We start from the raw sequence: 15,965 nt of genomic DNA, 5'->3' as shown, positions 1-15,965 counted from the left end.
GTCATCCGCATATACAAGACTGCTTATTTTGTGTTCACATATCCTAATCTCGTTCAGCCAGTCTACTGTTTTCAACATATGATCCATGTATAGTATGAACAACAGTGGAGACAGGTTGCAGCCTTGTCTTACCCCTGAAACTACTCTGAACCATGAACTCAATTTACAGCCAACTCTAACTGCTGCCTGACTATCCTTGTAAAGACCTTTAATTGATTGCAAAAGTTTGCCTCCTATTCCATAATCTCGAGAACAGACAGTAACTTCCCAGTCATATGCCTTTTCTAGATCTATAAAGCATAGATACAATTCCCTGTTCCACTCATAACACTTCTCCATTATTTGCCGTAAGCTAAAGATCTGGTCCTGACAACCTCTAAGAGGCCTAAACCCACACTGATTTTCATCCAATTGGTCCTCAACTAATACCCGCACTTTCCTTTCAACAATACCTGAGAAGATTTTACCCACAACAGAGATACCTCTGTAGTTGTTACAATCTTTTCTGTTTCCATGTTTATAGATTGGTGTGATTACTGCTTTTGTCGAGTCTGATGGAACCTGTCCCGACTCCCAGGCCATTTCAGTTATCCTGTGTAACCATTTAAGACCTGACATTCTACTGTATTTGATGAGTTCCGACTTAATTTCATCCACCCCAACTGCTTTATTGCACTGCAATCTATTGACCATTTTCTCCACTTCCCCAAATGTGATCCTATTTCCACCATCATTCCTGTTCCATTGTACCTCGTATTTTCACCTATATTGAGCAACTCTTCAAAATATTCCCTCCATCTGCCCAAGGAATCCACAGGATTCACCAGCAGTTTTCCTGACCTGTCCAAAATACTTGTCATTTCCTTCTTACCTCCCTTTCGAAGACTACTAATTACACTCCAGAATGGTTTTCCAGCAGCTTGACCCAAAGTCTTCCCAAGATTTCTTCTTGCATGCTGCAATTATCAGTTTGGCTTTGTTTCTTTCTTCAACATAACTTTCTCTGTCTACCCGAGTTCTAGTATGTAGCCATTTTTGATACGCCTTCTTTTTCCTTTTACAGACTGCCTTGACTGTGTCATTCCACCAAGCTGTTTGCTTCATCCTACCTTTACACACTACTGTTCCAAGACATTCTTTAGCCAATTCTAGTACTGTGTCCCTGTACCTTGTCCATTCCTTTTCCAATGACTGTAATTGACTACATTCAACTAACTGGTACCTTTCAGAGATCATTGTTATGTACTTGTGCCTGATTTCCTTATCCTGAAGTTTCTCCACACTTATCCTCCTACATATGGACCTGACCTCCTGCACTTTCGGCCTCACAATCCCAATTTCAATGCAGATTAAATAATGATCAGTGTCATCAAAGAATCCCCTGAATACACGTGTGTCCCTCACAGCCTTCCTGATCTGTTAAATACGCAATGACAGATCTGGTTCCCCTGCCTTCCCAAGTATACCGGTGAATGTTCTTATGTTTAAAAAAGGAGTTTGTGATTACTAAGCCCATACTGGCACAGAAATCCAAGACTTTGCTTCCTGTTCCTGCTGGCCTCCATATCCTCTCCAAATTTACCCATAACCTTTTCATACCCTTCTGTGAGATTTCCAATCCTAGCATTAAAATCACCCATGAGCAGAACACTGTCCTTGTCCTTTACTGTAACAACTACATCACTGAGTGCCTCATAAAAACTATCCAGCTTATCTTGATCTGTCCCTTCACACTGCGAATATACTGACACAATCCTAATTTTCTTGCTGGACACTGTCAAATGTATCCACATCAGTAACTTGTTTACATACCTTATTGCAACTACGCTGGGTTCAATTTCTTTTCTGATGTAAAGCCCTACACCCCATTGTGCTATTCCTGCTTTGACTCCTGACAGGTAGACCTTGTATTCTCCCACTTCCTCTTCTTTCTTACCCCTTAGCTGAACGTCACTAACACCTAAAACGTCCAGCCCCATCTTACTTGCAGCCTCTGCCAGCTCTACCTTCTTCCCAGAGTAGCCTTCATTGATATTAACAGCTCCTCATCTCATTACCATTTGTTTGCCAAGTCGTATCTTAAGAGTCCCTGGTTTGTCAGTTAGAGGTGGGACTCCGTCACCTCCAAAGGTCCGAGGCATTTTGCTCTGATTGTTGCCAGCATCATATTTAAAGTACCAGGGAAGCAGGTTGCTGGGCTTACTTGCCCCGAGTCCCATTGAGTTTTACCCCTAACGGTTGAGGGACTAACCGGTGGATTTGGTAATCTTTGCCATATGAGCACAAAGGTGACCATGACTCAGAATATGTCCGAGATTCCCAGCCTTATTCCAAAGTAACTGGTATCCTGACTGTCGGGGCCACTTACTTGGCCACTCATAAAGAACATCTTAGGAGGAAAAATCATTGGAAAAAAGTTAAGTGGCAGACCCTCTGTATTACAAAGTGTTCTCAGTGACACACAGTCTTAAGAGAAAAAAAGAAGGAAGAGCTTCACAAATGGATCAAGTCAATATTGGTTCATCTCTAGCCCTTATGCAAACACTTATTTGGCTTGGCACGATTAATAGGGTTGTTGGATGTCCTCCTGAATGATATCATGTCAAATTCTGTCAAACTGTTGCATGTCATTATCAAAATCTCAAACTGGTTGGAGAGCCCTGCCCATAATGCTCCAGATGTTCTCAATTGGGGAGAGATCACATGATCTTGCTGGCCTAGGTAGGGTTTGGCAAGCACGAAGACAACAGCAGAAACTCTAGCCATGTGCAGGCAGGCACTGTCTTGCTGAAATGTAAGCCTAGGATGGCTTGCCATAAGGGGCAACATGACGGTGCCTAGAATATCGTTGATGTGCTGCTGTGATTTAAGGGTGCCACGAATGACAACCAAGGGGTCCAGCTATGAAAATAAAAGTACCCCTGACTATCAATCCCGACTGTTGGGCCACATGACAAGTGACACTCAGGTTGGTATCACACTGCTGTTCGGAGCATCTCCAGACAAATCTTCAGTCTGGAATCTCATTGACTCGAGTAAAACTGTCTTTAGAAATGAGTCCCACTTCGAAATGCACCCCTATCGCCAGAGAAGAAGTGTCTGGAGACGCCCCAGACAGCTTTCCTTCATGGTGCATCTTTCTTTTTTTCTTCTTCTTTTTTTACTTGTTGTGTAAATTTCAGCAGTCAGAACGGCTACATGAACAAGGCATTGACGTTAATGTCTGGTGATGGTTTATTTGAATTAATAACATTTATTGGGAGGGTCAACAGAACTGAATGAAACAAATGCAGTTATGAATAAGATCACAACATAATGTTGTGACACAGCTTAAATCTGGTGTAATGAACTGTCCATCATCAATTCAGCAGAATGAGGTCATAGAGGGAGAAGTGTCCATCAACCTGAAGGCCAGGCACTATGGAGCAAGAAAGTGTATTCAGAGTGCAAGAGCACTTGTTTACTTTGCTGATCCTGTAGAATATGTCACCGCCTCTGAAAGCCACAGTTGGAGTGCTTACAATGGTGGTAGGGCATTTGAAACAGCTGACTGAAGAAGAAAACGGGGACAGATAAAGTTATCATCACCAAATAATTATGGCCACACAATCCAGCCTGTTTTTTGTCCACAGTATTAAACCAGTGGCTAGCGTTGCTGCCTCTGGTTCACGGGGTCCCGGGTTCGATTCTCAGCTGGGTTGGGGATTTTTCTCTGCCTGGGGACTGGGTGTTTGTGTTGTCCTCATCATTTCATCATCGTCATTTTTGAGAATGACTAGATTGGACTATGAAAACATTGGGATATGGGCATTGATGATTGCGCAGTTGAGTGATTCACAAACCAAACCAAACCTCACCATCACCATCACTATCATTTAGCCCGTTAAAATTTCCGAGCTGAAGTGCTACCTTTGGGAAAACATTACCCAGCCCAGGACTAAGAAATGGAGACCATCTGTAGTAAAGATGAAGCAGCCAGCCCCAGTCCATGGACTTTGTCACCAGTAACTGGAGGCTTCTGCCTGGTCTAAAATGTGGATGCTATCAACTGGCCAGCTACACTGTTGTTGTTCTCTGACCCCCTGGAAGAACGCTGTTGATGATCAGGGACTGCCTCTGTCATCAATAGCCAATGGCATGTTGCCTTACATTGATTCTGTGACCACGCTGATGACAGCAGTCGCCATCACTAGCACACACTGCTTGCCTGGCAGGCAGGCAAACCACTGACAGGAGCATGACATTCGCCTGCGGCCACCTATTGTCACACAGAACCACCACCTCCCTTTTATATACAACTCCATTGCTGTAAGCAACATGAATAAAAGACTTTCTTGACCAGGGCTGTTATACTGACAGCCTGCCATACAATTCTAGTCATCACCACCTTTGTTGTCCAGGTCCAGGCAAACAGCTCTATATTGTGACTTGCCAGTAGCCAATTCTCCTGTCACTACAGGGATCATGTACTAACCTTTACATTCTGTTACCAGAATTGGTCATTGCAACAACAACAACAGACAGCTGTGGATGAAGAAATGTTTGTGACACCTCTACATACTGGTGTTGGAGCAATGTTGTCATCAGGTCTAGCTAGCAGCTTTGACAGTATGAAGATGCTGAGTGAACTTATTATTTTTCTGATCCTCTTATGTTCCTGTACACTGACATTGTACAGAGAATTAATTGTCATAGGAATCTGTAAGTGTCATTTATGAAGGGAGAAGAGCCTGCGGACTTCTCAGTTCACGGACAATACTACAGAAGACTATGAAAGCACATGAGCAGTAAGATGTGAGCAGTGTAATTTGTCGGGCCATGAATTGCCTTGTACTCAATCAGTAACTGTTATGTGTTGTACATGCCGACACTATGGACATGGATGACACCAGCAATCGGAACTGACACAGTTAATGATTCATTGCAAGAACTGAGATAATGTACTATTGTTACGCTTGAGTACCCGTAGAAGCTGTCTTTGTTATGCCTGGGTCACAAACACAATCAATGGGGAAGAAGTGATTCCTTTGTGGGACAGGTAGCCCAGTTGAATGAGGATAATGTGGATCTGCAGAACTGAGTGGATACTATGACGACGTGTATGCACCATCAACTAGCGGAAGGAAAGGAAAGGAAAGTTCCATCTAGTGTAGTCACACCTTCACTGGATTCAACTGCAGCTCACCTAATTACCCCTTTTCCGGCTAGGCTGTGTTAGTGCTCATAATAATTTGAAAGCTGCCAATGTGGGTGTCTGGACAGATGTGGAATACTGTTTCAGATGCAAAATTATGATCAGTGCATGAGGTGAAAATGTCCTTAACATACCACGAGGAGTTGAATAAAGTAGATATATTTGAGCATCTAAAGAAAGGGCTTATTCAATACTAACAGAACAGAACCACATTATTTTGGGAGCAGCTCGGTGGAGTTTTTTCTGAGCAGGACAGGAAAATAAATGTGCAAACTTATCAAATAACAAGGATTGAAGAAGGGGACAGAGTTATCCTGCAAGAGGCTGAACATAAAGCACTTGATGCTTTGTGAGGGGACTTCCACCGGACATGTTGAGGTGATTAGAGACTATAAACCCAAAAGATTTAGCTGATGCCATCAGGTTAGTTACACAGTTAGACGAAGCAGATGTAGCGATGTGAGTGTAGGGCAGAAAGTGTTTTTTCTATTATGTAAAGTGCTATGGGTGTGGGCGTAGGAATCGGTGCCACCAGCCACAATACCATGAGTGTAGAGTGAAGGGACTCCATGCGCAGGATTATATGAATAGGAGACAAAAATGGCAAGTGCATATGAAATGGTCTTTAAACAACAACAGGGACTCCAAAGCTGCCGAACAGCTCTCCCAATATGCAAAGTCAGAGTATTCCTTAGCTGGTATGAGAAATGGGACAGAGTGTAAGTTTTTAGTGGAGACCAGGGCTCATCTACCTATGGTGATTTTGGACCTGTTTTGTAGGAAGACTAAATTCTCCACATTACAGGTTATGCAGAGAAGGTGATGGTGATGTAGCATCACTAGGTTCACCATTGCTCACATTTTGCGTTGGAGCAAGTATCTTTGAGAGAATTGGGAAGTTTTGCTCCATGTAGGCGAGTGTTATTGTGCAATCCTGGGGTTGAATTTTTAAATAGATATAACTCAAAAACTGATCTTTAGCAGCACACTGCTGAACTCAATGGCATGTCGTTGCAACTGGGAGAGACCACTGCGAGTGATACACTGTCACAAGGTAGTTCTGTCATGAGAGTAGAATCAAATAAACTGTGTACACAATCATTGAGGCTCAGTTTTCATGATAAAGTGTCGCAAGCTACAGGGAAACTGACTTAGTAAGTAAGCCAGCCAGTGTGACCGAGCGGCTCTAGGCACTTCAGTCTGGAACCGCGCGACCGCTACGGTCGCAGGTTCGAATCCTGCCTCGGGCATGGATGTGTGTGATGTTCTTAGGTTAGTTAAGTTTAAGTAGTTCTAACTTCTAGGGGACTGATGACCTCAGATGTTAAGTCCCATAGTGTTCAGACCCCATTTGACTTAGTAAGTAATATTTTCTGTCTGGTACAGCCATTAGTAGACAATGATATTGTTTTATAGGAAGGAGCATGGCATGCATGGAGAAAGTAAATGGAGAATATATGGTTTTGGTTCGTGTGCATAGGTTTGGTGCTGATGAGGCAGTTCTGTTATTACTTACCAGTTTGGATGAGAATGATTTGGACAGGTCAAATGTGGACCTCTGCTACTGGCAAACTGTCAGTATTCTGCATTATGCAAGAAAGTACAGCATTTGAAGGAAGGAAACAGGCTAGCTTAGTAGAAGCTGTTAATGAATTTCACACATTTGTTCAATTCTAGCGAACTACTGCTGGCAGTTCCCATAACACAACACAGAATCCTGACATGGACAAATCTCCTGTTTGTAGGAAACTGTACAGAATACCTCACCATTTGCAACCAATAATGGAGGAATCTATCATCAACAGCTGAATGATGGTATTATTGGAAAGAGTAGTAGTCCCTGAGAAGCACCAGTTGTCATTATGTCAAAAAAAGTCATTGGATGGAATGAAAAAATACAGGCTCTGTTGTGATTATCTTTATTTAAAAGTAAGAACAATTACACGTGTATATCTTACACTAAATATTGTGGGAAATTAGATAACTTGGATCAGTGGAAGTACTTTTCTATGATGGATCTGAAAAGCAGGTACTACTAGTTGAAAGCAGTACCAGAGCACTGGCCAAAGACAGCATTTATCACCCCTTTGGGTATCACCGATATTGATGGATAGCATTTGGGTTTAAGAATCCACAAAGTGCATTTCAATAATTGGTAGGTGGTGTGTTGAGGGGCTGAAACCACACCAATGTATGGTGTACTTAGATGACATTGTCTTTTCCAAAGGTCCGGAGCAGCACTTGCAGTGACTAGAAGAGATGTTTAAAATCTTATGTGCAGTGAATTGAAGGTTAAGTATTGACAAATGCCAATTTGTATTGGTAGAAGTGAACTATATAGGCATTGTGATTAGCCAAGACAGTGTAAGTACTTATGCAAGATTGTTTATGTAGTGCAGGATTTCCCACCACCACAAACTACGAAACAGTTACAGCCATTTTTAAGATTATGAAATTACAGAAAAATTGTTACAGTATTTGCTGACATTGCCAGACCATTAACATATTTACTAAGGAAAGATACAAAATTCCCATGGATGGCTGATTTTCAAGCTGCATTCAAGAAATTAATGGCGTTAAAGTGGCTATTAGAGTTGCAAGATCTTTCAAGCAGGCTGACTTGAAGGGCACTGAAAGTGAGCTCACAAACCAGGCAAGAAGCAGGGTAATGCAGAAGAGCTAAGCAGAACAGGGGGCATATAGGACAAAGAATAGGGTGCCAAATTATATTGGTGGAGGACATGAATAAATGAAGAATTGTGTGCCGTGTGTACAATGTTCCAATTTGAGCCACCAACAAATATTGCTGCAAAGATTACCAAGGGCATCCAGTGACAGCTACTCTGAGTCAGTAAGTGAGTGCAGAAGCACAAGCAATGGTGAATAAAAACTGGTTATTGAAGTTTACCATCCCTGACACAGTAATTATGGATCAGGACTCAAACTTCGTGTTCCAACTAATGAAACAACTACACTATGTGATCAAATGTATCTGGACACCCCAAAAACTTCCTTTTTTTACATTAGGTGCATTGTGCTGCCACCTACTGCCAGGTACTTCATATTAGCAACCTCAGTAGTCATTAGACATTGTGGGAGAGCAGAATGGGGTGCTCCGCGAAATTCGTGGACTTTGAATGTAGTCAGGTGATTGGATGTCACTTGTGTATGTGAGATTTCCACACTCATAAACATCCCTAGGTCCACTGTTTCTGATGTGATAGTGAAGTGGCAACGTGAAAGGACATGTACAGCACAAAAGCCAGGCCAAACTCATCTGTTGACTGACAGAGACCGCTGACAGTTGAAGAGGGTCGTAATGTGTTATAGGCAGACATCTATCTATACCATCACACAGGAATTCCAAACTGCACCAGGATCCACTGCAAGTACTATGACACTTAGGCAGAGGTGAGAAAACTTGGATTTCATAAGTGGGCAGCTGATCATAAGCCACACATCATGAAAGTAAATGCCAAACAATGCCTTGCTTGCTGTAAGGTGCAAAAACATTGGACTGAACAGTGGAAAAACTTTGTGTAGAGTGACGAATCATAGTACACAGTGTAGCGATCCGATGGCATGGTGTGAGTATGGCGAATGCCTGGTGAACGTCATCTGCCAGCATATGTAGCGCCAACAGTAAAATTCGGAGGCGGTGGTGTGGTCATGTTTTTCATGGAGGGGGCTTGTGCCCCTTGTTGTTTTGCATGGCAGTATCACAGCACACTCCTACACTGATGTTTTATGTGCCTCCTTGCTTCCCACTGTTGAAGAGCAATTCGGAGATGGCGAGTGCATCTTTCAACACAATTGAGCACGTGTTCATAATGCGTGGCCTGTGACGGAGTGGTTACACGAGAATAACATCCCTGATATGGACTGGCGGGCACAGAGTCATGACCTGTATCCTATAGAACACCTTTGGGATGTTTTGGAACACCGAATTTGTGCCCGGCCTCACCAACTGACATACCTCTCCTCAGTGCAGCACTCTGAAGAATGGGCTGTCATTCTCCAAGAAACCTTCCAGCACCTGATTGAATGTATGCCTGCGAGAGTGGAAGCTGTCATCAAAGCTAAGGGTGGGCTAACACCACACTGAATTCCAGCATTACTGATAGAGGGCACAATGAACTTTTAAGTCATTTCCAGTCAGATATCTGGATACTTTTGATCAGGAAATTAAAACCTAGTTTCCTGCACCCGAAAGCAAATGGGAAGACTGGGCACATTCATCGTACCACTGGTAAAATGTTAAGCTACTATGTAAGTAGTCACCACAATGAATGGGATGTTTACCTATCCTAGATCGTGGCTGCATATAATTTTCAAGTGCCTGATACTGTTGGGCTATCACCATACAAGGTGGTGTATGGAAGGAAGGTGACATCACCTTTCAAAGTTATTAAACCTGAAATTAGGAAAAATGGAGAGTCAATACAAAATTTTGCAAAAATATTAACAGGTGTGTGGAAGCAAGTATAAAGGGTGAAAACTAAGGCACTCGAGTGGCAAAGAGAAAAATGGGATGCGTGCTGTTAAGTTGCTGAAATGTAGTGTTGGCCAGTCAATAATAATAGTGAATGCCTATACACCAAAAGGTAAAACAAAAAATTCTTATGTGCTATCAAGGGCTATGCCAAGTCACAGAGATATCACCAGTAAATGTGAAGTTACAGTTGCCGACATGAGCCACCACTATCCTCATGGATTTGCTAAACATTTTCAAACCTGCCTTCCTCCATGCACTGGATGAAGATACAGCCATGCAGAAAACTGGAATGTCTGCTGAGTAGATGCTCCACCATCTATGGCGATAAACAGAGTACCTCAGTTTCTGGTGTCATTATGTTTCTGACAACTCTGCTTTTTGTAACTTATCTACTTTAAGTGGAGCCCTAGTTGACCTGTTGAGCTCCCAGTGTGCTAGCTACCAACATACTGGGTTAATCTTAGGAAGGAACATGTTGATAAGTCAATGAACCATGTGGTTTATGCTAAATTAGAGTACGGAAAAGTGAAGAATATTGTATTTTTTATGTTAATCTGTAAAACTTGTGTTAACATCTTTTTTGACCAGAAATGTAAACAGGTCTCAAACCAGAGACCAGATTTGTTCAAAGGAGGGAGAAATGTTGTGCCACAACCTATTCTGGTGTCATGAACTGTCCAGCATCCATTCACCAGAAAAACGTGATAGGGGCAGAATGCATGAGAGCCTGAAGACTGGGTGCCATGGAGCAAGTAAATGTCCTGAAGCCTGCAAGAGCACACAATCAGTACATCACCGCTGTGGACTATATGAGTCATCACCTCTGAAAGCCAGAGTTTAACACCTTTCAGTTATGAGAGGGTGTCCGGAAGAGTTGACCAAATGAGAAAACCAGGATGAATGAAACCACCACTGTCGAACAGTTAGGGCTGTGCTCTAACCTGTTAAGATTTCTGGGTAGAAGTGCTGGCATGGGGTAAACACTAGCCAGCCTGTCTCATGTACATATCATCCAATTCAGCCGAATTCATACCCTCAATCCCACATGTTCCTTATAGCCAGCAGCAACTAGGTGTGTGTGGTATGCTGGCAAAGCAGTCTTCACTAACTGATGACTACAAGACGGAGACCAGCCACCATCCACACACTTTATCGCCAGTAGCTGAAAGGAGGGGATTCAACTTAGATAAAGCAATGTTGTTTGGTGTCTGAATTGCAGCCACGTTGGGGGATTTACTGTAGAAAGTATCCACAAATGTATCAATAATAAGCAAAGATTTTTTTATATCTGTAACCACATTATGGATGTTTACGTAGTCGTGTGTTTGTATTTAAAAAGTAGTTAGTAGGTAGTACTGGCTTAATGTGTGCACGTTTGTAAAAGAGTAGTTTGGCTGAATAGGAAATGGCAATGATAGAAATCACAATGAGAACCATGGATGGTAGAAGTGACAATAGTCATATGTATTCAACACAATCTTTGTAACTTATCATGTTACAGTTCATCTCATCCCCTTCTCACTCACTATACACTCCTGAGAAGTGTTGAGTTTGGGTGGTGGAAAATCATAGTTAACCAAGAATTATTTCAAATGTGGTCAGTTACCCTTTGGACAAAGGCCAAAGATATGTAAGTTAGCTGAACCAGCTGATGTGCACAAGTGGTTGTATAGATGCTGCTTGGTGCTAATCTATGAGACGAATGATCCTACAGGAAATGGTCTGTTGTGCATATGTAACTAAATTATTATAATGACTGACTTACAACTGGTTTCTTGGACAACACTTCACATTGATGGTACATTGGACACACAGGATTGCAGAATTTGTGAGATTGAAAACAAGAATATTGTGACTGACTGCTGTTTTTATAGTCTAATAGTGAGTGCATGGTGTTGTGTGATGGAAAGCTGTATACTGAATATTCTTTTTTATCCATCCCACAGTGAGCTGTAAAACACTCCTAAATATTCTGGGAAATTACACTGCTGCTCAAAGCCACTGAGCCAAATTTTCCAGATTAGCATCCATTAAATTAAGCCAGTATCTTTGGCTTCTTTGTTAATGAGACATATAGATTGGCAGAGCTGTGCTTTGGCCATCATGGTCACTGGAGTTGAGCCAATTAGATTTTGAAGAACTGCATGTTTACCATTAGGGTGTATATATATAATAGAGGGAAACATTCCACGTGGGAAAAATATATCTAAAAACAAAGATGATGTAACTTACCAAACAAAAGAGCTGGCATGTTGATAGACACCCAAACAAACACAAACAAACATACACACAAAATTCAAGCTTTCACAACCAATGGTTGCTTCATTAGGAAAAAGGGAAGGAGAGGGAAAGACGAAAGGATGTGGGTTTTAAGGGAGAGGGTAAGGAGTCATTCCAATCCCGGGAGCAGAAAGACTTACCTTAGGGGGAAAAAAGGACAGGTATACACTCGCGCACACACACCATTATATCCATCCGCACCTACACAGAAACAAGCAGACATTCTTAATTTCTTTCCAAGTGTTTGTGTGCTTGCATATTTAATTACATAAAATCTTTGTGTATTCTCATATTTGAGAGGAGTAATATTGATAATTGATAGCCGTAGAGTATAAATTCATGGAGTCGTTGGATATTAGCAGTAGGATGGATAGGGCGTGTGCGTGCTGTGTGCGGGTGCAGGAGGAACTGGCCGCGGTTTGCGAGCAGCTGAGCATGCTGTTGGCCACGGTCAGCCACCTTCAGGCTGCTGTCTCGAGGCGCAGTGACGCTGGAAGGTCTGGCACGTTGCTTGAGACACCCCAGGTGTCGCTTGCTGCGTCCGCTGACTCAGCCGTCGCGGCACCTAATAGTGTACCTGGCGTGTTGGGGCCACCCTCACCTCAGGGTAAGCGGCAGACTGCAACGCGTTTGTGTCGCTGAAGGCAGAGGGCCAATGTGGAGGCTGGCCTTGACCGTTTATCCTGTCAGTGGGCAGGTGGCCACTCTTTCAGCAGGGCCTGAGCAGGCACACGGGGGCAAAGGCTTGCTGGTTATTGGGAGGTGCAACATTAGGCGGGTTTTGGAGCCCCTTAGGGAAATAGCCTACAGGGCTGGAAAGAAATCCAATGTGCACTCTGTTTGTCTGCCGGGGGGCCTCATCCAAGATGTGGAGGCCGCCTTGCCTGCGACTATCGAGCATACGGGGTGCAATTGTCCGCAAGTAGTTGCTCACGTCAGCACCAATAATGTCTTTCGCTTGGGTTCTGAGGCGATCCTCAGTTCGTACATGCGGCTGGTGGATTTGGTGAAGACAGCTGGCCTTGCACGCGGGGTGCAAGCAGAGCTCTCTATTTGCAGCATCGTTCCCAGTGTGGGTCGGGGTCCTTTGGTTTGGAGCCGAGTGGAGGGTCTCAACCAGAGGCTTCGTCGACTCTGTGATGGTCTTGGGTGCAGATTTCTAGACTTGCACTATTGGGTTTGGAATTGTAGGATGCCCCTAGATAGGTCAGGGGTGCACTGCACAAAGGAAGCAGCTACTCAGGTAGCAGAGTACTTGTGGTGTGCACATGGGGGTTTTTTAGGCTAGGCAGTTCTGTGAGGTGTCCTGATGAACGCTCACCAGCCGACGTGCAGGAAGGGAAATCACGACGCGCTCAGAGTAAAGACACTTCAGCTATCAAGATATTGGCAGTAAATTTTCAGAGTGTTCGGAATAAAGTGGCTGAATTTACTTCCCTCCAGGAAGCGTGTAGCGCGCAAATTATTCTCGGGACTGAGACCTGGCTGAACCCTGAGATAGGAAGTTCTGAAATATTTAGTGAGGGTTGGAATGTGTATCGGAAAGACAGATTAGACACTGTAGGAGGTGGTGTCTTCATTGCAGTTGACAAAAATATTGTCTACTCACGTCGAAGCAGTGTGCGATTGTGAAGTTTTCTGGACATTTTTAACAGGACTAGGGGAAATAAAGTTAATTGTGGGGTATTATTACTGGCACCAGGTTCCAAGGTGAAAATACTAGAATCATTCAAAGGGAGTCCACATTCTGTATCGCAAAAGTACCCGGATCATGCTATATTAGTCGGAGGCGACTTCAACCTACCTAATATCGACTGTGATGTCTATGGATTCATTACAGGTGGTACAGACAAGCCTTCATGTGAATTACTTTTGATCACATTATCCGAAAACTGTCTTGAGCAGCTAAATCGACAGCCAACACGTAATGGAAATATTTTAGATCTGGTAGCCACGAACAGACCAGACCTAATCGACGGAGTCAGTGTTGCAACAGGGATTAGTGATCATGATATTGTCATTACAACTATGGTTACGAAAGTTAAAAATTCAGTCAAGAAGGCTAGGAGAGTATTCTTACTAGAAAGAGCAGATAAGCAGTTGTCAGCATCCCACTTTGTAAATGAATCGACTTCATTTACTTCCAGTATGATGGACGTGCAAGAATTATGGGCAAATTTTGAACACATTGTAAATCACATATTGGACAAGTAGGTGCCGAAAAAGTGGGTGCCAGATGGAAAAGACCCACTGTGGTTTAACAGCGCAATTCGGACAATGCTCAGGAAGCCAAGGCAGTTGCACTCGCAGTTCAAGAAAGATCGGGAGGGTGAGGACAGGCAAAAGTTAGTAGAGATATGGGCTGCTGTAAAAAGAGCAATGCACGAAGCATACAACCATTACCACCGCCATACCTTAGCAAAAGATCTTGCTGAAAACCCAAGGAAATTCTGGTTTTACATAAAATCGGTAAGCGGATCGAAGGCTTCCATCTAGTCACTCACTGATCAGTCTGGTCTGGCAATGGAAGACAGCAAAACGAAAGCTGAAATTTTAAATTTAGCATTTGAGAAATCTTTCACACAGGAGGAGCGTACAAACATACCGCTGTTTGAGTCTTGTACAAATTCCCATACGGAGGACATAATGATAGACATCCCTGGGGTTGTGAAGCAGCTGAATGGGTTGAAAATAAATAAATCACCAGGTCCTGATGGGATTCCAATTCGGTTTTACAGAGAGTACTCTACTGCTTTGGCTCTTTACTTACCTTGCATCTCTTGCCCAACGTAAAGTCCCAAGCGATTGTAAAAAGCACAGGTGACACCTGCATATAAGAAGGGTAGAAGGATGGATCCTCAAAATTACAGACCAATATCCGTAACATCGGTTTGTTGCAGGATTCTCGAACATATTCTCAGTTAGAATATAATGAATTTCCTTGTGACAGAGAAGTTTCTGTCCATGCATCAGCAGGGCTCTAGAAAGCATCGCTCCTGCGAAATGCAACTCGCCCTTTTTTCACATGACATCTTGTGAACCATGGATGAAGGGTATTACACGGATGCCATATTCCTTGACTTCCGGAAAGGAATTGACTCGGTGCCCCACTGCAGACTCCTAACTAAGGTACAAGCATATGGGAATGGCTCCCAAGTATGTGAGTGGCTCAAAGACTTCTTAAGTTATAGAACCCAGTATGTTGTCCTCGATGGTGAGTGTTCATCGGAGGTGAGGGTATCATCTGGAGTGCCCCAGGGAAGTGTGGTAGGTCCGCTGTTGTTTTCTATCTACATAAATGATCTTTTGGATAGGGTGGATAGCAATGTGCGGCTGTTTGCTGATGATGTTGTGGTGTACGGAAAGGTGTCATCGTTGATGGGTCTTAGGAGTGGTGCGGACTGTTCTGTCCTGAGTACCAGGCTAGAGACTATTCATGAGATGGCCAGCCAAAGTTTCTGAGAAAATCAATGTTGTAAGTTTTGTGTCTCTTTCCCGTCCATCACGTTAAATATGTATTGAGCAAGCAAGCATAGTGCAAGGGCTTAGGTTGATGGCTACCATGCTATCAGAATAGGTTCAAACCGTGCCTGTTTACCTTTTTTTGTCAATTTATTCATACAGAATGCCATCAAATGCAAACTACTCAAATATAGTCATTTTTGCTGTAGTAAATTCATTAATGAATCAGATAAATATTTTTGAATAATTTTGCGTAACAATACTACTTAATGATACTCTTTGTGATGAAACTGAAAATAAAGATAGCACACAGACAGGGTTTTAACTTGTACTAACTGCATGGTACCCATCAAGTTTTGCCACTATGCTTACTTGGTGGAAACACGACAAATATTATGGATATAGAAGATTCATCTAAAACTTCAACATCAATTTTCTTGGATACTAGGAGATGTTGCATGAAAGGCTGCCAGCCAGATATTCAGGACAGTTCCTCTACAACATATCTAAGGCTCATCAAAATCCAAGACCAAC

The sequence above is a fragment of the Schistocerca gregaria genome, chromosome 6 (assembly GCF_023897955.1).
Source record: "Schistocerca gregaria isolate iqSchGreg1 chromosome 6, iqSchGreg1.2, whole genome shotgun sequence".
Taxonomy (NCBI): Eukaryota; Metazoa; Arthropoda; class Insecta; order Orthoptera; family Acrididae; genus Schistocerca; species Schistocerca gregaria.
Note: the sequence above shows the minus strand (reverse complement) of the source record.